Here is a 26,635-nt window from a genome sequence, read left to right on the forward strand (position 1 = left end):
ATGAAGAAAGATAGTTTGACTTCTTTTCCTATTTGGATGCCTTTTATTTTTTTTCTCTTGCCTGATTGCTCTGGCTAGCACTTCCAGTACTAAGTTGAATAGGAGTGGTGAGAGTGGGCATCCTTGCCTTTTCCAGTTCTCAAGGGGAACACTTCCAATTTTTCCTTGTTTAGTATGATTTTGGCTGTGCGTTTGCCATAGATGGCTCTTATTCTGAGCTATGTTATTCTGAGCTAGTTTATTGAGGATTTTTATGATGAAAGGACTTTGAATTTTATGAAAAGCTTTTTCTGAATCTTTTGAGATGATCATATGGTTTTTGTTAATTCAGTTTATGTGGTGAATCACATGTATTGATTTGCGTATGTTGAACCAACCTTGCATCCTAGGAATGAAGCCTACATAATTGTGGTGAATTAACATATTTATGTGCTGTTGAATTCAGTTTGCTAGAATTCTGTTGAGGATTTTTGAATCTATGTTCATAAGGGATACTGGCCTGAAGTTTTCCTTTTTCAATGTGTTTTTACCAGGTTTGGGTATGGCGGTGATGCTGGTTCATGGAATGAGTTAAGAAGGAGTCTCTCTTCCTTGGTTTTATCAAATAGTTTCAGTTATATTGGTACCAGCTCTTCTTTGCATGTCTGGTAAAACTTGGTTGTTAATCCATGCACTCCAGGGCTTTTTTGGTTGATAGGATTTTTATTACTGATTCAATATCAGAACTTGTTATTGGTCTGTTCACGGTTTCAATTCCTTCCTGATCCAATCTTGGGAGATTGTGTTTTTTGAGGAATTTATCCATTTCCTCTTGAATTTCCAGTTTATGTGAGTAGAGGTGTGTGTTTATAACAGTCTCTGAGGATCTTTTGTATTTCTGTGGATTGGTTGCAATGTCACTTTTGTAATTTCTGATTGGGCTTATTTGGATCTTCATTTATTTTTTCTTTGTTAATCTAGCTAGTGGCTTATTGACCTTGTTTATCCTTTCAAAACATCAACTTTTGGTTTTCACTGATACTTAGTATGGATTTTTGAGTCTGCATTTCATTCAGTTCTGTCCTGATTTTAGTCATTTCTTTTCTTCTGCTAGCTTTATAGTTGGTTTGTTCTTGTTTTGCTAGTTGCTTTAGGTATGATGTCAGATCATTAATTTGAGATCTTTCTAACTTTTTGAAGTAGCATCTAATACTATAAACTTTTCTCTTAACACTGATTTGCTACATCTGAGAGATTTCAAGAGGTTATGTCTCTGTTTTCATTTATTTTAAGGATATTTTTATTTCTGCCTTAATTTCATGTTTACCCAAAAGTTATTCAGGAGCAAGTTGTTTAACTTTCATGTAACTGTGTGATTTTGAGAGATCTTCTTGGTATTGATTTCCATTTCTATTCAACTGTGTTCTGAAAGTATGGTTGGTGGGATTTCAAGTTTTAAAAAAATTATTGAGACTTACTTAATGGCTAAGCATATGCTCAATCTTGAAGTATGTTCTGTATGAATGTATATTCTGTGGTTGATGGGTGGAGTATTCTGTAGATGTCTATTAGGGCGAAGTGGTCAAGCATCTAGTTTAAATGCAGAAACTCTTTGTTAGTTTCTGCCTTGATGATCTGTCTAATGCTGACAGTGGGATGTTGAAATCCCCCACTACTTATTACATTTTTATTTTTGTGGGTACATAGGAGGTGTACATATTTTTGGGTACATGAGATATTTTGATATAGGTGTGCAATGTGTAATAATCACATCATGTAAAATGAGGTATCAATTCGCTCAAGCATTTATCTTTTGTGTTACAAACAACCCAATTATAATTTTTTAGTTGTTTAAAATGTACAGTTAAATTATTATTGACTAGAGTCACCCTGTTGTGCTATCAAATACTAGGTCTTCTTCATTCTTTCAAATTATTTTTTGTACCAATTAACCATTCCCATTTCCCCTGCCATTGCCCCACTACCCTACCCAGCCTCCAGTAATCATCCTTCTACTCTCTGTCTCCATTAGTTCAATTGTTTCGATTTTTAGATCTCACAAGTGAGAACATCCAATGTTCACCTTTCTGTGCCTGGGTTATTTCAATTAACATAATGGATCCAGTTCCATCAGTGTTGTTGTAAATGACACAATCTCATTTTTTATGGCTGCATAGTACTCCATTGTATATAGGTACCACATTTTATTCATTCATTGACTAACAGGTAACTTCCAAATTTTGGCTATTGTGAATAGTATTGCATGAAATATGAAAGTGTAGGTATGTCTTTCATATACCAGCTTCCTTTCTTTTGGGTATGTACTCAGCAGTGAGATTGCTGGATCTTATGGTAGGTCAATTTTTAGTTTTTTGAGAAACCTCCAAATTGTTCTCCATAGTGGTTGTACTAATTTACATTCCCAAAAACAGTGTGTAAGAATTACCTTTTCTCCGCATCCTCACCAGCATTTATTACCTGTCTTTTGGATAAAAGCCATTTTAACTGGGGTGAGATGATAACTCATTGCAGTTTTGATTTTCATTTCTCTGATGATCAATGATGTTGAGCACCTTTCATGTGCATGTTTATCATTTCTGTGTCTTCAAATCTCTTGCCCATTTCTTAATCAGGTTACTAGATTTTTTTTTTCCTGTAGAGTTGTTTGAGCTCCTGATGTATTCTGGTTATTAATCTCTTCTCAGTTTGTTAGGTTGTAAATATTTTCTCTCATTCTGTGGGTTGTCTCTTCACTTTATTTTTTCTTTTGCAGGTTTTTTTTAACTTGATGTGATCTCATTTGTCCATCTTTGCTTCAGTTGCCTGTGCTTGTAGGATAGTACTCAGAAATTTTTCTCATCCCATATCCTGAAGATCTTTCCCAATGGTTTCTGTAGTAGTTTCATAGTTTGAGGTCTTTGAATGAACTCATTAATGCATTTTGATTTAATTTTTGTATATGCTGAGAGATAGGGGATCTATTTTTACGCCTCTGTTTATGGATATTCAGTTTTCCTAGCCTCATTTATTGAAGAGACTCTCTTTTCCCTAGCACTTGGCAACTTTGTCAAAAATGAGTTTGCTCTAGGTGTGTGGATTTGTTTCTGGGTTTTCTATTCTGTTCCATTGGTTTATGTGTCTGTTTTTTATCCCAGGACCATGCTGTTTTGGTTACTGTAGCTCTGTGGTATAATTTGAAGTCAGGTAATGTGATTCCTCCAGTTTTATGCTTTTTGCTTAGGATAGATGTGGCTATTCTGAGTCTTTTGTGGCTCCAGATAAATTTTAGGGTTATTTTTTCTATTTCTGTGAAGAATGCCATTGATATTTTGATAGAGATTGCGTTGAATTTGTAGATTGCTCAGGGTAGTACAGACATTTTTAACAATATTGATTCCTCCAATCCATGGACATGGAATATCTTTCCATTTTTGATGACTTCTTTAATATATTTCATCAATGCTTTATAGTTTTCATTGCAGAGATCTTTCACTTCTTTAATTCCTAAGTATTTAATTTTGTCTGCAGCTATTGTAAATGGAATTGCTTTTTTGGCTTCTTTTTCATTTTGCTCACTGTTGGCATATAGAAATGCTACTGATTTTTGTATGTTGATTTTATATCCTGTCAATTTAGTCAATGTGTTTATCAGTTCTAATAGTTTTCTGATGTAGTCTTTAGGATTTCCAAATATAAGATCATATCATCTGCAAATAAGGAAAATAGACTTCTTCCTTTCCAATTTGTATGCCCTTTATTTTGTTCTCTTGTCAGATTGCTCTAGCTAGGACTTCAGGTACTATTTTGAATAACACTGATGAAAGTAGACATGCTTGTCATATTTCAGATCTTAGAGGAAAGGCCTTCAATTTTTCCTCATTCAGTATGATCCTAGCTGTGAGTCTGTTGTATATGGCTTCTATTATGTTGAGGAGTGTTCCTTCTATATCCAGTTTTTTAAAGTTTTTTATTTTTTAATCATGAAATGATGTTAAATTTTGTCAAATGCTTTTCCAGCATCAATTAAAATAGTCACATAATTTTTGTCCTTCATTCTGTTCCTATCATGTATCCTGTCGATTGATACGTGTGTGTTGAACCATCCTGGCATCCCAGGGATAAATTCCACTTGGTCATGATGATGAATAATACTTCTAATGTGTTTTTGAATTCAGTTTGCTAGTATTTTGTTGAGGATATTTGCATCAATTTCATCAAGGATATTGGCATGTATTTTTATTTTTTTGATGTGTCTTTGTCTGGTTTTGGTATTAGGGTAATATTGGCCTTCTAGAGTGAGTTTGAAATTATTCCTGTTCCTCTGTTTTTTGGAATAGTTTGAGTAGGATTGGTGTTAGTTCTTGTTTAAGTGTTTGGTAGAATTCAGCAGAGAAGCCGTCAGGTCCAAGGTTTTTCCTTACTGGGAGACTTTTTATTCCTGTTTCAATCTCATTACCTGGTCTGTTCGGGTTTTGGATTTCTTTTTGGTTCAATTTTGGTAGATTGTATGTATCTAGAAATTTGTCCATTCTACATTTTCCATTTTATTGATGTATAGTTGCTTATAGTAGCCACTAATGATCCTTTGAGTATCAGTTGTAATGTCTACTACTTTATCTCTGATTTTATTTATTTGGTCCTCTCTTTTTTTCTCAGTCTTGTTAAAGGTTTGTCAATTTTGTTTAATTTCCAAAAACCAAAGTTTTGTTTCATTTATCTTTTGGGTTGTTTTATTGATTTCAATTTAATTTATTTCTGCTCTGATCTTTATTATTTATTTTCATCTTCTGAAGTCCTCCACTACTATTGTGTAGCTGCCTAGGTCTTTTTGTAGGTCTTGAAGCACTTGTTTTAAGATTATGTGTGGTCCAATGTTGGGTGTGTATATATTTAGGATAGTTAAGTCTTCTTGTTAAATTAAACCCTTTATCATTATGTAATGCCTTTTTTTGTCTTTTTTGATCATTGTTGATTTAAAGTCTGTTTTGTCTGAAATTAGAATAGCAATTCCTTATCTTTTGTTTTCCATTTGCTTGGTAGATTTTTCTCCATCTCTTTATTTTGAGCTTATGGGTATCATTGCATGTGAGATAGGTCTCTTGAAGATAGCATAAAGTTGAGTCTTACTTCTTTATCAAACTTGCCACTCTGAGCCTTTTAAGTGGGGGCATTTAGCCCATTTATGTTCAAGGCTAATATTAATATGTACTAATATTGATATGTACTACAAATATTGATATTTACATCCAAGGCTAATATTGATATGTACTGCCATTGTGTTGTTTGCTGGGTGTTATGCAGACTTGATTGTGTAATTGCTTTATAGTGTCAGCTGAACTGTCTATGTTTTTAAGTGTGGTTTTGTGTTGGCCACTAACAGTCTTTCATTTCTATGCTTAGCACTCCTTTAAGGACCTGTTGTAAGGCAGGTCTGGTGCTTAAAAATTCCCTTAGCATTTACTTGTCTGAAAAGGATCTTCCTTCTCCTTTACTGACGACGCTTAAAGCTTAGTTTGACTGGATATAAAGTTTTTGTTTGAATGTTTTTTTTTTTTGTTTGTTTGTTTTTTTTTTTTTTTTTTTTTTAAGAATGCTGAATATAGGCCTGTAATCTCTTCTGGCTTGCAGGGTTTCTGCTGAAAGCTCTGCTGTTAGCCTGATGGGGTTCCCTTTGTAGGTGACCCGCCCATTCTCTCTAGCTGCTTTTAATATTTTTTCTTTCTGAGTGAACTTGGAGAATCTGATGGCTATGTGTCTTGGGGATGGTCTTCTTATGCAGTATCTCATAGGGGTTCTTTGCATTTCCTGAATTTGAATGTCAACCTCTCTAGCAAGGTTGGGGACATTTTCATGGACGATATCCTCAAATGTTTTCCATGTTGCTCTCTCCCCTTTCTCTTTCAGGGCCACCAATGAGTCATAAGCTTTAGTCTCCTTAGATAGTTCCATATTTCTTGGAGGTTTTGCGCTTTCTTTTTTATTCTGTTCTCTTTATTTTTATGTGACTGTGTTAATTTGAAGAACTGGTCTATAAGCTCTGAAATTTTTTTCCTCAGTTTGGCCTATTCTGCTGTTAATACTTGCAATTGTATTACGAAGTTCTTGTAGTCAGTTTTTCAGCTCTATGAGATCAGTTAGGTTCTTTCTTAAAATGGCTATTTCATCTTCAAGCTCCTGTATTGGTTTGTTGGATTTCTTAGATTCTTTTGGATTGGGTTTAGACTTTCTCCTGAATCTCAGTGATCTTTATTCAATTTGGATCCTGAATCCTATGTCTGTCATTTCGGCCATTTCAGCCTGTTTAAGAATAATTGCTGGGGAGCTAGGGCAGTTGTTTGGAGGTAAAAAGATACTCTGGAATTTTGAGTTGCCAGGATTTTTTGCTTTTATATTCTTTTATGCCCTTGGGGGTTTAACTGTGGTAAAAGTTGGGTTTACCAGCTTCATTTCTGGAAAATTTTAGAGTCCCAAGGCTCAGCTCAGCACTTCTGGGCTGCATGCTCTAACCCTGGGGGGCTGATACCAGGCCCAAGGCTTCGTTTTCTGGCCCTTCATGGTTAAGCACCTGCTGTGCTGGAGGGGCTGAGGTGCTACTGGTCTGCTGGCAACAACAGTCTGCTGGAGGGTGTGGGCCAAAGTGCTTTGTCAGGGTGCTGGCCGTTGGGTCTGTGCTTGCACTTACGTGCCAACTGTGGTGGTGTGCAGTGGGATGCATGCGTGTTGATGAGGGTGGGGCATAAGCAGGGGTGAGGCATGGGTGTCCACACACATGTGCATACATCAGCAGAGTGGCAGTGATGTAGGTTGCATGAGTGTGCCAGTGGAGGCATGGCTGTGGCGTCAGTATGTGTGGCTATGCGATCAGCAGTTGCTGCATGGTGGAGTGTGCACATGTCATCAGGGTCACGATGCTGGTGGGGCTGAGGTGGCGCCCTCCACATGGGGGTGGGTGGCAGTCTCTGTGTGCATAGGTGTGCCAGCAGTGACAGTGTGCCAAGGTGCACATGTGCTGGTGGGCCCAGGACAGCATGTCCACACAAGTAAGTGCTGGCAGTGGCAGCAGTGTGGCAGCATGTGTGCGTGTCAGTGGGGGGTAGAGCTCAGGGTGCAGGTGCATGCTGGTGGGGGCAAGATAGCCATGTCCACAAGCTTGCACTGGCAGAAATTTTCTTGAATTTTTCCTCAAATATGTTTTCTAGTTTGTTTGCTTTTTGTCCTTCTCTCCCATAAATGCCAATAATTCATAGGTTTCATCACTTTACATAATCCTATATTTCTCAAAGGCTTTGTTCATTAAAAAAATTTATTTTTCTTTATTTTTGTCTGGCTCAGTTAGTTCAAAAGACTGTTTCTCAAGCTCTGATTTTTTTTTTTTTTTTTTTTTTTTGAGACAGAGCCTCACTTTGTTGCCCAGGCTGGAGTGCAGTGGTACAATCTTGGCTCTGGCTCACTGCAAGCTCTGCCTTCTGGGTTCACACAATTCTTGTGCCTCAGCCTCCTGAATAGCTGGGATCGCATGACCACACTCCACTAATTTTTGTGTTTTTAGTAGAGATGGGATTTCGCCATGTTGGCCAGGCTGGTCTTGAACTCCTGACCTCAGGTAGTCCACCCACCTTGGCCTCCCAAAGTGCTGGGATTACAGGCGTGAGCCACTGTGCCTGGCCTGAAATTTTTTATTCTGCTTGGTCCAGTGTATTGATAAAGGTTTTGATTGTATTTTTGAAATTCCTTGAGTTTTTTTGTGTCTTTTTTTTTTTTAATTTCAGAAGCTCTGATTGATTTCTTTTAAGTTGTTTATCTCTTCATTCATTTCCTGTATTGCTTTAGATGTTTTTGTGTGTTGATTTTCAACCTTGTCTTGGATTTCATTGTACTTTCTAGCAATCCATGAGTTGAAATCTTTATCTGTCATTTCTGAATTTCCATTTTAGTTAGGAACCAATGCTAGAGAGCTAGTGCAATCATTTGTTGGTTTCATTATGTTTAGATTTTTCATGGTGCCTGAATTTTTGCACTGGTTTCTTATCATCTGAAGATGCTGGCACTTCCAATTTTTGTAATTATTTTTGTGCAGGTAGGACTTTTTTGTTCTCGTTCTCTATAATATTGTGGGGTTTTGTTTTTTTTTTCCCATTTTTTCTTTCCTGCCTTCATAGGGGGTACAACTGAAGGAATGCTGGGTAGGGTCTTTTGGTTTTGCTCTTATAGCCCTATGCACTTTTTTCACTAGGTTTCATATTGGGCTGTGAAGTTTGACATACAAATCTGTAGTTGATAACCAGCACTAGGTAAGAGTGGGCTATAGCCAATGCGGCTGTGTATATACTTAATCCTTGTTTACCTGGCAGTAGCTCTCTGTTGCCTCAGACAATGGACTGATTTCTGGAATGTGCAGTGGTCTGAGCTCCCTTCTGAACCCTGGGGAGCCAGGAACCATGAAGCACAGGGCTAGACTAGGCGGGTCGACCTACAGGTCCACTGATGGCAGACATATGCACCAGCAATGAAGGAGTATCCCGTGGGTGACCATCAAGTGCCCAGAGGTTTGCCTAGGCATGCAAATGGGAAACCTCCTCATCCCCAAGTTCTCTGTAAAGGGGCTGCTGTCTGTTCTCTGTCCTAAACTCCTAATCCAAGAGAGTGGGTGCTCCAGATAGCTGGAGATCTGCCTGGGCATGGAGCAGAGAGGGCTGCCCTACACCAGGAGCTCTGCATAAGAGGGTGGGGTGACTCAGGCTGTTGACCCAGGTGATCTGGTGCTCTGAATGCCTGGAGATCTGCCTGGGTGTGGAGGAAAAAGGGCTCCCCTACACCACAATCTATGTCCAGGAGTGGTGGAGTGACTCAGGCTCCTGAAGCAGACGAGTAGGTGCTCTGAATGCCTGGAGATTTGCCTGGGCGTGAAGCAGAAAAGGCCTCCCTGCACCAGGATCTCTGCACAGGAAGGGTGAGATGAATCAGGTTGCTGATCCAGGTGATCAAGTGCTCTAATTACCTGGAGATCTTCCTGGGTGTGGAGCGGAGGCACCCCAATCCCCCTTCATCATGATCTATGTCCAGGAAGGGTGGGGCAGCTGAGGCTGCTGTCCAGGCAAGCAGGTAATTCAAATACCTGGATTTCTGCCTGGGGCTGGAGTGAAGTGGGCCTAGCTGCACCACAATTTCAGGGCGGGGCAGGGGAGGGCACCTAGTTGTGGCACATGCAGATTAGTTCCATGTTGTTCAGCTGGCCCTGGCTGCAAGTCTCTCCACCCAGCAGAAACTTCAGCTGTAGCAGCTCTACTGCCACCCCAGGCTTGTGACAGGGAAGACCGCAATTCAGCAGTGACTGCTGAGGTGCTTTTTACAGTTCTGGCTGTGAAGGTTCCTACCCTACCCCAGAACAGGTGCTCCAGTGTCTGGCCCAACGCTAAAATACCTGCACAGCCACGCTGCCAAGTTGTCAAAGAATGGCTGACTTTGCATGCATCCGGATTAAAAATGGTATCTTGCTCTTGGTCCTGGGTCTGGGAAAATGTCTGCAACTCTTCTTGATTTCTTTCTCTCACAGCATCTCCAAGCCTCTCCCCATGTTATCTCCAGTGCTTGGGAGTAACAAAGGTCTGGGTTGTTTGGGTCCCCAGTGGAGAGTGACAGAGGGAGGTTCTTTGCCTTTTTCACGTACTGGGGCTTCACTCACTTTTATCAGCTGTGTGCCATTACAACGGCTGTTTGCCGGCAATTCTCCTCTCTGGGATCTGGGGTGTCCTTCACAATTCCAATGGACTCTCTTTTCCTTCTTGAAATAAAGCACACAGAGTTGATCTTTACGTACTATCTTGCTATTTCCAAGTGGCCGAGGCACACTACAAGCCTCTAGTCTGCCATCTTGGGGGAAAAAACTCTTATTGATTTTAGCATGTACTTTTAGCGTGTCTCATTTCTGGCTTTAAACATTCTTACCTCCCTTTTTCCCCTTCAGTCACTTCACTTTTATTTGCACTATAATATTAAACTATATATATCTTTGTAAATCATTTTAAATTAAATAAAGATTGGATACCTAAACATATATACAAACATCCTCAATTACCGTGTTAGGTCATAGGCAGATTTATATGTTCCAGATATTACCAATCTTCTAATAACATTTCCCAAAATATGTTGGGCAGAGTATTAAATGGGCCTTCTAAATATAGAGTTCTGAGATTTTAAAACTTGGGAAAGTATCTGATTAAACAAAATCCAACAATTTCTTCACTACAGTTCTTTTCAGAGCCTTTACATGCTATGATGAGTTATATACAGTCAGGGACACAGAGCACAGCATTACTCAAACTTAATTTTTGCTTTCTCAGAATTTTATTGAAAAACATGGATTGTTTGAGAATAACTGAATGCATACTTCTTCTCATTTCCTTTCCAAGAGTGATATGAGAGTGAGCACCTGGGTCACTGTTGGTCAGGGATTTGACAGAATGTAAAAACCAGGCTCACTGTGCTTAGGAAAGTCCTGCCATGGGGAAAGGGCCTGCATCAAACCATGTCCATTGTCTCCTCAAAATATTTACCAGATTTCGAGGTTGCAGAGTGCAATGCTAGAGAGCTGGGCTAGGAAATTGAATGACAGAACTAAATTTCCTCAAATACTTTATAATGAATGAGATAAAGGTCCATCATCCTCTAAATCAAAAGCCCAAGAAAGCCATGCCCTCAAAACAGGGGGACACCCAAGATAGATTCAGTTTTACCAAAATGGCAATGCTGCCAGGTCCAGCTGAATCCCTGATTGAGGTAATCAGCCTCTCACTCTATTTGTTTAAAAGAAAAAAAGGGTAATATCTCGGACAAAATAACATTTCTATGTTTATTTTATAGATAATGACAAAATTGAATAAAAATTCACTAAACAGGCCAGGCATGGTGGCTCACACCTGTGATCCCAGCACTTTGGGAGGCTGAGGCAGGTGAATCACCTGAGGTCAGGAGTTCGAGACAGGCCTTGCTAACATGGTGAAACCCAGCTCTACTAAAAATAGAAAAATTAGCCAGGCATGGTTGCAGGTGCCTATAGTCCTAGCTACTTGGGTGGCTGAGACAGGAGAATTGCTTGCACCTGGGAGATGGAGGTTGCAGTGAGCCAAGATTGCCACTGCACTCCAGCCCGGGCGAGAGAGTGAGATTCCGTCTCAAAAAAAAATTACTAAACATTAAAAGAGAAAACAATAATAAAAACAACAAAATGATGAGTAAGAGAAAACACAGACAACAAATGATTAAATTATTAAAATCTGCACTTAAAAAATTTTTTTTACTTAAAGTGCCAGGATACATGTGCAGAATGTCCAGGTTTGTTACATAGGTATACGTGTGCCATGGTGGTTTACTGCACCTATTGACCCACCCTCTAAGTTCCCTCCCCTCACCCCCCATCCTCCCAACAGGCCCCGGTGTGTGTTGTTCCCCTCCCTGTGTCCATGTGTTCTCATTGTTCAACTCCCACTTATGAGTCAAAACATATGGGGTTTGGTTTTCTGTTCTTGTGTTAGTTTGCTGAGGATGATGGCTTCCAGCTTCATCCATGTCTCTGCAAAGGACATGATCTCATTCTTTTTTATGGCTGCATAGTATTCCATGGTGTATAGGTACCACATTTTCTTTATCCAGTCTATCATTGATGGGCATATGGGTTGGTTCCATGTCTTTGCTATTGTAAATAGTGCTGCAATAAACATATGTATGCATGTGTTTTTATAGTGGAATGATTTAACTTTGTTTGGGTATATACTCAGTAATGGAATTGCTGGGTCAGATGGTATTTCTAGATCTAGAACTATCTAGATCCTTGAATAATCGCCATAGTGTATTCCACAATGGTTGAACTAATTTACATTCCCATCAACAGTGTGGAAGTGTTCCTATTTCTCCACAGCCTCACCAGCATCTATTGTTTCCTGACTTTTCGATAATTGCCATTCTGACTGGCATAAGACGGTATCTCATTGTGGTTTTGATTTGCATTTCTCTGATGATCAGTGATGTTGAGCTTTTTTTCATGTTCGTTGGCTGCATAAATGTCTTCTTTTGAGAAGTGCCTGTTCATATCCTTTGCCTACTTATTGATGGGATTGTTTGCTTTTTTTCTTGTAAAGTTTTTAAGTTCCTTGTAAATTCTGGATATTAGACCTTTGTCAGATGGGTAGATTGCAAAAATTTTCTCCCCTTCTGTAAGTTGCTTGTTCACTCTGATGACAGTTTCTTTTGCTGTGCAGAAGCTCTTTAGTTTAATTAGATCTCATTTGTCAATTCTGGCTTTTGTTGCAATTGCTTTTGGCATTTTTGTCTTGAAGTCTTTGACCATGCCTATGTCTTGAATGGTATTGCCTAGTTTTCTTCTAGGGTTTTTTTATGGTTTTAGGTTATACATTTAAGTTTTTAATCCTTGAGTTAATTTTTGTATAAGGTGTAAGGAAGGGGTCCAGTTTCAGTTTTCTTTATATGGCTAGCCAGTTTTTCCAACATCACTTACTGAATAGTTGCTCCTTTCCCCATTGCTTGTTTTTGTCTGGTTTGTCAAAGATCAGATGGTTGTAGATGTGTGGTGTTATTTCTGAGAGCTCTGTTCTGCTCCATTGGTCCATATGTCTTTTTTGGTAGCAGTACCATGCTGTTTTGGTTACTGTAGCCTTGTAGTATAGTTTGAAGCCAGGTAGTGTGATGCCTCCAGTTTTGTTCTTTTTGCTTAGGGTTGTCTTGGCTATATGGGGTCTTTGATTCCATATGAAATTTAAAATAGTTTTTTTTCTAATTCTGTGAAGAATGTTAATGGTAGTTTGATGGGAATAGCATTGAATCTTTGAATTACTTTGGGCAGTATGGCCATTTTCATGACATTGATTCTTCCTATACGTGAGGATGGAATGTTTTTCCATTTGTGTTGTGTCTTATTTCCTTGAGCAGTGATTTGTAATTCTCCTTGAAGAGGTCCTTCACATCCCTTGTTAGCTGCATTATTAGGTGTTTTATTCTCTTTGTAGCAATGGCGAATGGGAATTCATTCATGATTTGGCTCTATGTTTGCCTATTATTGGTGTAAAGAAATGCTTGTGATTTTTGCACACTGATTTTGTATCCTGAGACTCATCTGAAGTCATTTATCAGTTCAAGAAGTTTCTTGGCTGAGATGATGGGGTTTTGTAAGTATAAAATCATGTTCTCTGCAAACAGTGACAACTTGACTTCCTCTCTTCCTATTTGAATAATCTTTATTTCTTTCTCTTGCCTGATTCCCCTGGCCAGAACTTCCAGTTCTATGTTGAATAGGAATGGTGAGAGAGGGCATCCTTGTCTTGTACTGGTTTTCAAAGGGAATGCTTCCAGCTTTAGCCCATTCAGTATGATTGGCTGTGGGTTTGTCATAAATAGCTCTTATTATTTTAAGATGTGTTCCATCAATACCTAGTTTATTGAGAGTTTTTAACATGAAGAGATGTTGAATTTTATCAAAGGCCTTTTCTGTATCTATTGAGATAATCATGTGGTTTTTGTCTTTGGTTCTGTTTATGTGATGAATTACGTTTATTGATTTATGTATGTTGAATGAGCCTTGCATCCCATGGATGAAGCTGACTTGATTGTGGTGTATAAGTTTTTTGATGTGCTGCTTAATTTGGTTTGCCAGTGTTTTGTTGAGGATTTCCATGTTGATGTTCAGAGATATTGGCCGGAAGGTTTTTTTGTTGTTGTGTCTCATTCTGGTTTTGGTATCATGATGATGCTCACCTCATAAAATGAGGTACAGATGCATCCCTCCTTTTCAATGTTTGCAATATTTTCAGAAGGAATGGTACTACCTCCTCTTTGTATTTCTGATAAAATTCAGCAGTGAATCCCTCTGATTTTGGTTGGTAGGCTATTAATTACTGCCTTAATTTCAGAGCTTGTTATTGGCCTATTCAGGGATTCAACTTTTTTCTGGTTTAGTCTTGGTAGTGTGTATGTGTCCAGGAATTTATCCATTTCTTCTAGATTTTCTGGTTTATTTGCATAGAGGTGTTTATAGTATTTTCTAATGGTAGTTTGTATTTTTGTGAGGTCAGTGGTGGTATCTCCTTTATCATTTTTTATTGTATCTTTTTGATTCTTCTCTCTTTTATTCTTTATTAGTCTGGCTAGCAGTCTATCTATTTTGTTATTTTTTTAAAAAAAAACAGCTCCTGGATTCATTGATTTTTTTGGAGGGTTTCTTTGTGTCTCTATCTCCTTCAGTTCTTCTCTGATCTTAGTTATTTCTTGTCTTCTGCTAGTTTTTGAATTAGTTTGCCCTAGCCTCACTAGCTCTTATAATTATGGTGTTAGGGTGTTGATTTGAGATCTTTCTAGCTTTCTGGTGTGGGCATTTAGTGCTACAAATTTCCCTCTTAACACTGCTTTAGCTGTGTCCCAGAGATTCTGGTATGTTGTCTCTTTGTTCTCATTGGTTTCAAAGAACTTCTTGATAGCTGCCTTAATTTCATTATTTATCCAGGAGTCACTCGGGAGCAGGTTGTTCAATTTCCATGAAATTGTGTGGTTTTGGTGAGTTGAGTGAGTTTATTACTCCTTAGTTCTAATTTGATTGCACTGTGGTCTGAGAGATTATTTGTCATGATTTCAGTTATTTTGCATTTGCTCAGGAGTGTTTTACTTCCAATTACGTGGTTGATTTTAAAATAAGTGCCATGTGGCACTGAGAAGAATGTATATTCTGTTGATTTGGGATAGAGAGTTCTGTAGACCTCTACTAGGTCCACTTGATCCAGATCTGAATTCAAGTCCTGAATATTCTTGTTAATTTTCTGTCTCATTGATCTAATACTGACAGTGGGGTGTTAAAGTCTCCCACTATTATTGTGTGGTAGTCTAAGTCTCTTTGTAGGGCTCTAAGAACTGGTTTTATGAATCTGAGTGGTCCTGTATTGGGTGCATATATATACAGAATAGTTAGCTCTTCTTGTTAAATTGTTCCCTTTATCATTATGTTGGGCCCTTCTTTGTCTTTTTTGATCTTTGTTGGTTTAAAGTCTGTTTTGTCAGAGACTAGGATGGCAACCCCTGCTGTTTTTTGCTTTCCATTTGCTTGGTAAATTTTCCTCCATCCCTTTATTTTGAACTTGTGTGTGTCTTTGCACGTGAGATGGGTCTCTTGAATACAGCACACTGATGGGTCTTGACTCCTTATTCAATTTGCCAGTCTGTGTCTTTTAATTGGGGGCATTTAGCCCATTTACATTTAAGGTCAGTATTGTTATGTGGAAGTTTAATCCTGTCATCATGATGCTATTTGGTTATTTTGTACAACAGTTGATGCAGTTTCTTCATAGTGTCATTGGCTTTTATATTTTGCTGTGTTTTTGCAGGGCTGATACCAGTTTTTCCTTTCCATATTTAGTACTTCTTTCAGGAGCTCTTGCAGGACAGGCCTGGTGGTAACAAAATCCCTCAGCATTTGCTTGTCTGGAAAGGATTTTATTTTTCCTTTGCTTATGAAGCTTAGTTTGGCTGGATATGAAATTCTGGATTGGAAATTATTTTCTTTAAGAATGTTGAATACTGGCCCCCAATCTCTCCTGGCTTGTAGAGTTTCTGCTGAGAGGTTTGTTGTTAGTCTGATGGGCTTCCCTTTGTATGTGACCTGGCCTTTCTCTCTGGCTGCCCTTAACAGTTTTTCCTTGATTTCACCCTTGGAGAATCTGATGATTATATGTCTTGGGTTTGATCTTCTCATTGAGTATCTTAATGATATTCTTGTATTTCCTGAATTTGCATGTTGGCCTGTCTTGCTAGGTTGGGGAAGTTCTCCTGGATACTATCCTGAAGTGTGTTTTCCAGCTCGTTTCCATTCCCCTGTCTCCTTCCAGTACTCCAATCAATCATAGGTTGAGTCTTTTTATAAAGTCCCATATTTTGTGGAGGCTTTGTTCATTCCTTTTTATTCTTTTTTCTCTATTCTTGTCTGCATGTCTTATTTCAGTAAGGTGGTCTTCAAACTCTGATACCCTGTCTTCTGCTTCGTCAATTCCGCTGTTGATACTTGTGTATGCTTCACGAAGTTCTTGTGCTGTGTTTTTCACCTCCATCAGGTCATCTATATTCCTCTTTAAACTGATTATTCTAGTTAGCACTTTCTTCTAACCTTTTATCAAAGTTCTTAGCTTCTTTGCTTTGGGTTAGAACATGCTCCTTTAGCTCATCAGAGGTAGTTTTTTGTTACCCTCTTCGGAAGCCTACTTCTGTCAATTTGTCCATCTGATCCTCTGGTTCTTTGCCCTTGATGGAGAGATGTGATCATTTGGAGGAGAAGAAGCACTCTGGCCTTCTAGGTTTTCACCATTTTTCCATTGATTCTTTCTCATCTTTGTGAATTTGTCTAGTTTCTATCTGAGGTTACTGACCCTTAGATGGGGTTTTTGTGGGGACGTTTTTGTTGTTGTTGTTGATGCTGTTGTTGTCACTTTCTGCTTGTTTGTTTTTCTTTCAATAGTCAGGTCCATCTTCTGTAGGGCTGCTGTAGTTTGCTGGGGGTTCACTTCAGTCCCTATTCATCTGATTTGCTCCTGTGCCTGGAGACGTCACTCAGGGAGGCTGGAGAGCAGCAAAGATGGATGCCTGCTTCTTCTTGTGGGACCTCTGACCTCGAGGGTCACCAACCTGATGCCAGTAGGATTGCTCCTATATAGGGTATCTGACAACCCCTGTTGCAGGGCTTCACCCAGTTGGGTGGCACAGGGAACAGGACCCATTTAATGAAGTACTTTGTCCCTTGGTGGAGAGGGTGTGTTTTGCTGGGGGGAAACCCACTCATCTGGGCTACCCAGATTCCTCAGAACTACCAGGAGGAGAGGCTAGGGCTGCTGGTCCACAGAGACTGTGGCTACCCCTCCCACTAGGGACTCAGGCTCAGGGAGATCTGAATTCTGTCCTGGCTGGAGTTATTGGAGATCCTGTAGGGAAGCCCTGCCCAATGAGGAAGGATGGGTCAGGGTTAGACCTGAAGAGCCACCCTGGCTGCAGACTGCCAAAGCCGGTGTGTTGGACTGTGGGGACAAGTCTTGGGACAAAGCCATCCAGCCTCCCTGCCTCCAGCAGGGGAAAAGCGCAGCCTGGAGCTATAGAAATGGGTGCTGCCCTTCCCCCCATTTAGGGAGCTTAGTGTATTAGGCAGTTGCCAGTCCCATTGCTGACTGCTGCCCCTCCCACAAGGAGTTCAAAGGGCTTAGACAGCAGGCAGTCCAGGCAGTGCTGGTCACCCCTCCCCCGAGGAGTTCATTAGGCTTAAGCAGATTCCAGCTGAGAGGCTGCAAGAATCTCCAGGTTCCCAGGTTGGAGTGCTAGTACCCAGTGGCTTGGGTTCGCAAGTGGGATCTTCTGATCCATGGGTTGCATAGTTCCATGGAAAAAGCACAGTTTCCCTGGCTGGGTAGTGTGCTCACTCACCGCCTCCCTTGGCTGGGGGGAGGGGGTTCCCCTTTCCCATGTGACTCTCAGGTGGGCCGCCACATCACACTGCTCTTCCTTGTGTCCATGGGTCACACCAGCCTTCTAGTCAATTCTGATGACAGAACCTGGATACCTTGGTTGCTGGTGAAGGATTCACATGCTTATTATGTTTTTTTTTTGTTGTTTTTTTTTGTTTGTTTTTTTGCTGGGAGTTTCCGAAGGGCGCTCCTTCTAGTTAGCCATCTTGGCCCCACTCTCATTTTCGCCATTTTAAATTGTGCAGTTCAGTGGTGTTAAGTACATTCACATTGTTACACAACCATCATCACCATTCATCTCCAAAACATTTTTCATCTGGCAAAACTGAAACTCTGCACCTATTAAGCAATAACTCCCCATTTCCAGCTCTCCTCAGATTTGGTCAACTACCACTCTACTTTCCATCTCTATGAATTCAACCCCTCTAAGTCCTCATATAAGTGAAATCATACAATATTTGTCCTTTCATGACAGGCTTATTTCACTTATAATGTTTTAAAGGGTGAATGTTATAGTACATTGATTATATCTCAATAAAGAAAAACAAATGAGCATAAGAGATATGTTGGACATCATTAATAGTTCTAATGTATATATAATTGAAGATTCAGGAGAAGGAGAGTGGTGCAGAAACATAATTTATGGGGATAAAGAACACATCAACTGACAGATTTCAGAATCGCAGAGAGCCCCAGTTCAGAATAAACACAAAGAAAACCCTACGCACAATGGAGTAAAACTTCTGTAAAGCAAAGATTAGGAGAAACTCTAAACAAATCACATTAACTTCAAAGTAGCAATAAGACTGACAGCTGATTTTTCAGCAGAAATGATAAAAATCAGAGGACAATAGGGTGATATTTTTAAGAGCTGTGAAGGCTGTTTAATAACTTTTTAAAATGAAAGTGAAATAAATACATTTTCAAACAAACACAGAAAATGGTCAACAGCAGACTTAAAATGTAAAATCTAAAAACAAAATTAAGCAAACAAAAACTAGAACCCTTCAGGAACAATAAAATTGATCCCAGATAGATACATTGAAATGCAGGAAGGATTGGATGAAAACTAGATGAGATAAGTATGTGGATAATTAGAAATGGATATTGGCTGTTCCAAACAACAGTAATAACATCTTATGGTATTTAAAATGTATGCACTGCTAAAATGCAAGAGAATAAAAATACAAAAAATAGGAGGGGATCAACAGACAAAAAAAGTTAGAAGGTCCTACATGTTTAGTAAAGTGGTAAAAGTAGTAATTTTAATTATTTCCATTTAAACCATAAATGTGTGTTGTAATCTCTGTGATAATCAGGAAACGTATAGCTAACAATAAGTAGTCTAAATTACAAATTAGAATGTATAACTTACAAGTTAATAGATGCAAATAATGAATACACATTTTTTGTCAAGTAATCAAAAAAGAAGAATGAATGAACAAGAAATACAGGTGGAGTATCCCTTACCTAAAATGCTTGGAATCAGAAGTATTTTGATTTTTTCAGGTTCTAGAACATTTGCATTATACTTACTGGTGCAGTATCCCAAATCCGAAATCTTAAATGCCCCAGTGAACATTTCCTTTGCATATTTTAATGTTAGCTCTCAAAAAGTTTCAGATTTTGGGACATTTTGCTTTTCAGATTTTTGGATTAGGGATACTCAATCTATAATATAAAAGAGATGTAGGAAATTATATTAAATGTAAGTATATACACCAAGTAAAATAGGAAACATCTTAACTGACTGATATTAGAGAGGATTGTACTCAGAATTTCAGAATACTGAGGAAAATAAAGGAATTAGAGAGACTCAAGGGAAAATGGAGATACTGGGAAAGTCTGAGAGGTACTTTAGCAAATGACATGGGTCAGTACTCATACATAATTACTCTCTCAATAGTACATATAGATGAATAAACTTATACTCATCCAAAAATATCAAGCCTCAATTAAACATCAAAAAATAGTAAGTTTGGTGGGGGAGTTTAATATTTAAATACTTACAGTCTTATCTATCAATTATTTAAATTATGTTTATTTGACATTAATTTTAGTGATAATGATAATGATAGTATTTTAGTGATAATGATAGTTTTTTTGTTTTATCAAATATCAATATTAGGTAAATATAATTTTCATGTGTTATTCTTATATGGGTGTGTATGTATATATATGTATATACAATTACATATAATATATACAACTTACAATAAATATTTTTATATAGTTATATATAACAAAAGTTTAGTTTATTAATATTAACCAATATATTATCATAAGATTCCATATATTTATATATAGTGTACATATTAGAATATATATTATATAGTATATATTATATAATAAACATATGTATGCTATACATTTACTATGTTATATATTCTAATATATACTATATAGAAATGTATAGTATCACATATTGGTTAATAGTAATATATACTATATAATATATATTTATATGATACAGTAAATTTTTATTAGACTATATTATATATAAAACTCATAATATATTGGTTCATAATAATTATAAACTATGCTTTTATTATTATTATTTTTAGAGCACCTTTAATGAGATATAATTCACATACCATACAATTCACTGTTTCAAAGCATACAATTCAGTGGTTTTAAGTATAATGACAGGGTTGCGTAAGTAACATTACTACCTAATTTTTAAGCATGATTAGCACAGTCAAAAGAAGTCTTGTACCCATCAAAAGAATCTTTTTTTTTCTCTTTAAGGAAAACTTCTGAAACTTTTAGTAGAACCCTATAGCAGAAAAAGGATTTACTTTTTATTGCTATGGTCACTCTTTTATTTTAAATAATATGTATGTAGAGTGCAATGAAGCATCCTGATTAACCTATGATTTGGGAAATTCTCAAGAATTATCAGGAATTCAGACTTCTCTTTCTCCAATGCTGAAGATTGCTGCCTGTTGGGAATATGGAAATCCTATCAAGAGTAAAGCAACATGGAGCAGAGCATCCAGTACACCTGAGATGCACATAAAGCAGGAGTCAGGGAAAAACTTTGTTGAGCCATTAAGATCTAAGTTTGCTTGTAACCAGATTAACTAAGCATTACAGTTAGATTGCATGAAAATATAAAACAATAGCTCAGCTAACAAAACTGCAGTGGAGAAAGTGGGAGATAGCTCTTATTAGCTGAAAAAGGGAGAAATATAATGTTGAAACATAAACTTTTTCATTATTATTTTTAAATACTGTATTAGCTAATGATTTCCACTGTAAGCATCAGAGGCCAACTAGATTAAGAAAAAAAAATGAATGGGTAAATGGAAAGATAATAGAGTCAGTCACAAAATCAAAGGAAAAAAATAAAGAAGAAGAACCAGAAGGACAGGAATTGAAAGAGCTTTGAGAAACTAGATAGTCAGAATTAATGAATAGTTTCTTAGGAGTGCCACACTCATATTGAACCAGCTTTGACTACTTTCTGTCCTAGTGGAAGATTCAAATATCTGGGAGAATGCATTGATTTGCCCTGACACCCTTACCCACAGTGCATTCGATAGGGCTAGATTGTTCTCTAACTTCAACCACCAGCAGAAGGGAAAACTGAAAGAGTAGAGTTCTACTACTCTAAAAGAAAACTCTTAAAAGGCAAATATGTCGTATGTATTAAAACATTATTCTCTTTTCAGTAACTCTGGCAGATTCATTTCAATTAATTTTCTTGAAAAATTTAAGTAGTTTTCAGGAAAATTATGTGTGTAGTACAAACTCATTATTAAAAACATAAAACCTTATTTACAGTAGAGAAACCTGACAAACACTACTATCTCAGGCAGGTGATCAAGGTCAATATCCACAGTGATAAATCATGTTGAGAGCATGCACCCTTGATATGATATGATGAAAGTGGCACTTTACATCAGTGTTCTTCTTTCTGAAAACCCATAACCCCAGTCGAATCATAAGAAAAATATCAGACAAATCCCAGTACAGGATATTCTATAAAATACCTGATAACTATTTCTCAAAACTGTCAAGGTCATCAAAAAGAAAAAAGTCTGAGAAACTGTCAAAACCAAGAGGAGCCGAAGAGACACACCACCTAAATGTAATGTGGTATCCTGAATGAGATCCTAAAACAGAAAAGGATGTTAAGAAAACACTAAGTAAATATGAATAAAGTATGGGCTTTGGATAATAATAATGTAATGTATCAACATTGGCATTGTGATAAGTGTACCACACTAATGCGAGATGTTAATAATAGAGGAAACTGGGTGCAGGGTACATGGAAACTCTCTGCTCTGTCTTTACACATTTTTTGTAAATCTAAAAACATTCAAACAATGAAAGCTTATTTTTAACAATCTTATTTCAGTCACTTTATCATCCTATCTATATCTCTCCATTGAGGATGTCTAAAAATGTGTTCACCAACTTCCTCTGTATTGATAATCCCCAAGTCGTTATTTTTAGTTCCGATTCTTCACTGATACACACACACACACACACACACACACACATTATATAAGCATGCATTTGTGTATGTATATATTGCTAAACAAACATCTTGATCTGGTCATCTTTTAGGCATATAAAACTCAATATATCTCTTGGTAAGAAATACTTATTGATGATGTTGTGATAATGTGCTGTAGGAGCATGCTTTTAATGTCCTATAATACTTTGTTTGATGAATGCCTACAGGGCAACTATTATATGGCAGGCACTGCTGTACATACCACAGACTTATAGGTGAAGAAGATATACACATGTCCTGTTGTTAAGGAGTTTAGGATATGCTGAGAGAGGCACATGTTAACAAATAATAGCACTATGAGCTCTGCAATAAAGCTAAATTTGTTTATGTGCCGTACCTTGCACTTACCTTTATTGTAGCAGCTGTCACACTTTATCTCCCTTATGAAGTCACATATTTATAATTCCAACTACACTTACTTATTGAGGATAGCAGATCCTCAATAAAAGTTTGTGGAAACATCTGGTCATCTGGTTCACTTCTCATTCATTGAATGATTAAATGAATGAGAAGACTGGACTCATTTACTGATTCATGTTTATGACACCAAGGGATATATGGACAAGTAAAAAGCATACAGTCAGTTTTGATTCTATTCCAGGCTCCCTTTTGGCCTGATTCTGACTCTACTAGGTCTTAGTTTCTCCTTAGCAAAGGCTATGGCAACGAACTATTCCAGTTTGCCAAGGACTCTCCTTGTTTTAGCATTGAATGTTCGCATTCTCAAAATAATAATAATAATGATAATAATAAAAGCCAAGTCTTGAATAAACCTGGATGGTTGATTGCTCTAGAAAAGCCCTACAAAAATTCTGGAGCCTATTTCCCTTCTTTCTTATTCAAGAAGGTATAAAAAGAAATTTTGATTTCGTAGATGTTGATAAAAACCACTCACTCAGCATTTACCGTGTTGATCTCTTTGTGGGCTTCACCTTGTTTAACCCTCACAACAACCCTATGAGGTCAAAATTATTATCATTGCCACTTCACAGATGATGAAAAAAGCACAGAATATTAAATCACGGAACTGAATTTCAAACCCAGGGTTGTCCAAAGCTTGCATTAAACTCTTAGCCTTCATGTTTACATACAGTGAAATGGCAAGTCATGTTCTTACTGAGTTTTTTTCCAACACTCTGAAACTTCCAAGTCTACCCCAAGTCAACTACATTTTTAAAAAGTACCACCTCCCCCCTAAAATAGTTGGTCCATGTAAACCCTGTATATCTGCCGTGAGAAGTTAGTTTTCTCAAAATAAATACATATAAGTTCTTTTTAGTCTGGTTGTACTGAATTAATCAATTTGGAGAAAAACTGAGCATTGCACTTCTATGGAGAATTTTTTGGTTTGCTTGTATGGCTTACAATTAGCTTACTTCTGTGAGATGTTTCTGGTTAGAGTTTCTCTCTCCAAGAATCTGACTTAAACATTTATAGTCCATCAGCTTCCATGGATTTTGGTGAGCTTTTTCAGACAGGTTAGTAATGTCAAGTTTGGCAAGTACTTTGGCTTTTCAGTCTGTTTTGTTTGAAAATCAATTTACACTCTTTGCAAACTTGTGACAGCATAAATCAGGCAACTGAGTTCACTATTAAAATAAAATGGGGACTTGTTTCATTTTGCTGAGGAGATGGGCAGAACACTTTCTACTAATTTCAAACATATTCCTGTCATACCATGGCAATTTGACAAACCTACTGTTCCACTGTTCTTAATTCACTAGATGAACAAAAACAGAAACAGAGGCAAGAGAGGTTAGATTATCTGTCCAGGGCAGCACACGGGAAGGCAGGAATGGAAGCAAATTAAGAACTCACAGGTCTTAAATACACCAGCCATTCTGGGCCGCTGAACGTCTCTCCCTTAGCACCCCTGATAGCTGATGTTCAGAAATGGTGGCCTCCATTATCCTAACTAACCTCTTCAGAAAGTCTTCTAATTCAGGTATCTTCTCATTGAAGATGGTGTGGAGAAAGTGGAGCCTTCAATCAAACCTCCAAAACAGTTCGGTGCCATAAAACTAATTTAAAATGGAATAGACTGGGCACGGTGGCTCTCGCCTGTAATCCCAGCACTTTGGGAGGCTGAGGCAGGCGGATCACGAGATCAGGGGTTCGAAACCAGCCTGACCAACATGATGAAACCCCGTGTCTACTAAAAATACAAAAAAATTAGCTGGGCATGGTGGCGTGTGCCTGTAATCCCAGCTACTCAGGAGGCTGAGGCAAAGAGAATTGCTTGAACCTGGGAGGCGGAGGTTGCAGTGAGCTGAGATGGTGTGCACTCCAGCCTGGGTGACAGACCATCTCAAAACAAACAAACAAACAAACAATAAAATGGAATAAAGTGGAAAATAAAAGAGCTGGTTACAATTACACCATTTAGGCCTTAGATAGCAAGTAATTCTAGTGATTGAGAAACTACTGATGCAATGCGGCTTAAACGGGAAACAGGGCAAAATGGAGTTAAAGTGCAGCATTTTCCACATCTGTACTGGAAACGCTGATAGTAGACTTAAGAAAATAATTCACAGGCCGGGCGCGGTGGCTCACGCCTGTAATCCCAGCACTTTGGGAGGCCGAGGCGGGCGGATCACGAGGTCAGGAGATCGAGACCATCCTGGCTAACACAGTGAAACCCCGTCTCTACTAAAAATACAAAAAATTAGCCGGGCGTGGTAGCGGGCGCCTGTAGTCCCAGCTACTCGGGAGGCTGAGGCAGGAGAATGGCGTGAACCCGGGAGGCGGAGCTTGCAGTGAGCCGAGATCGCGCCACTGCACTCCAGCCTGGGCGACAGAGCGAGACTCCGTCTCAAAAAAAAAAAAAAAAAAAAAAAAAAGAAAAAGAAAATAATTCACTATAGGAAACTAACAATCACAAAAATATTTGTTGTACTCTCCAGTTTTACATGCAAATTTTAACTTTGTGTCATCTCTGCTAAATATATACATTCTGAAACATTCAGCCATTTGCTTCTCAGTACTCTGATAAAACTGATTATTCTGACTTTTATTCCTCAGCTGCTTAGCTGGACTTTCCCAAAGTAGGCCTTGTGTTTTTCAACACAGTAGACTAAATTTCTGACAGTATTTAATAATTTACCCCATTCTCAAATATCTGGAAAATCTCATAAATTTTGTATGTAATACTTTTTCTTTCTATTTTGTTTGTGTTTCAACCTATCTGCATCCTCATCCTGCAGGATTGTAAGGTGAACTTCTCTATTGGGAAAACTACTTAACTTTGAGCTAAAGTAGAGGGCAACTTGGTCCAAAAACAGGATCAGCTGAGTGTGGACACTTACTTACTTACAGCATGATCCTAAATCACTGTGACTCTCTTCTCCAAAATGAAAACCATTGGCTTAAAAGAAGGTTAATCTAACATTCACGGCTACCCCAGTGACTGGCTGGTACTGACTCTCCTGCCTGTCCAAATCATTGTGAGAAACTGTAACTGAACTCATGTTATCTATAGGTCAATGTGGTGGCAGATATATGGTAGTGACCCCAATAAATTAGTAGAAATCAAAAGCATTCTAAATTAAAACAGATGAAATTTAATAAATTACAATGACATTTAGTTTTCAGAACAATGCTTTCCCATTCTTGTAACCATTCAGAAAAGGGTTAATTTGTGTTCTCCTCTTCAGACCACAGCCTCATTCTAAGAGGGAGAGTAACTGAGACAGTGAGAGAAACTCAAAAGCATGAAAATGTCTTTGTAATTTAACAAAAAGGTAAATCTGGAGTGGCATTGTTGGGGAACATTTTAAGATATTACCACGTTTTCTAAACTTGAAGTCCCATAGAACATTACCTAGATGTAGGGAATGTGTATAGATGGCCCCCAACTTACCAATGGTGTAACTTGATTTTTCAACTTTATGGAAGTTTATGTTTATGTTTAACTTTTTATTTATTTTATTTTATTTTATTTTTTTGAAACAGAGTGTCACTTTGTCACCCAGACTGGAGTGCAGTGGCACGATCTTGGCTTACTGCAAACTCTGCCTCCTGGTTCAAGTGATTCTCCTGCCTCAGCCTTCCCAGTAGCTGGGATTACAGGCACGCTCCAGCATGCCCAGCTAAATTTTTGTATTTTTAGTAGAGATGGGGTTTCACCATGTCGGCCAGGCTGGTCTTGAACTCCTCACCTCAGGTGATCCACCCGCCTCGGCCTCCCAAAGTGCTGGGATTACAGACGTGAGCCACTGCACCCAGACTGTTTATGTTTAACTTTAAACAAAAGTTCAACTTTATGAAAGGTTATGTTTTGAGGATAATTCTATCATTAGTCAAAGAGCATCTTGACTTACAATGGTTTGACTGAATGATTTTTTAACTTTAGGTTTTATTGGGATATTACATGCATTTCAACTAGCGATATTTTTATTTTTTACTTAAAGTGGGCTTATCAGGACATAACAAAATGGTAAACTGAGAAGCATCTGTATAAAGTTTCTGTCAGTCCCCACATTTTCGAAAATAATATTCTAAGATAATTTTCCACATTGTCATTTCTTCTTCAATTTTGAGGCCAAGACCTCATCTTTCTACCTCCTGTGTAGGTGAGGCATAGTCACATGACCCAGATTTCAACAAGCAGATGAAACAAAGACAATGACTTCGC

This window comes from Pan paniscus, chromosome 10 (assembly GCF_029289425.2).
Source record: "Pan paniscus chromosome 10, NHGRI_mPanPan1-v2.0_pri, whole genome shotgun sequence".
Taxonomy (NCBI): domain Eukaryota; kingdom Metazoa; phylum Chordata; class Mammalia; order Primates; family Hominidae; genus Pan; species Pan paniscus.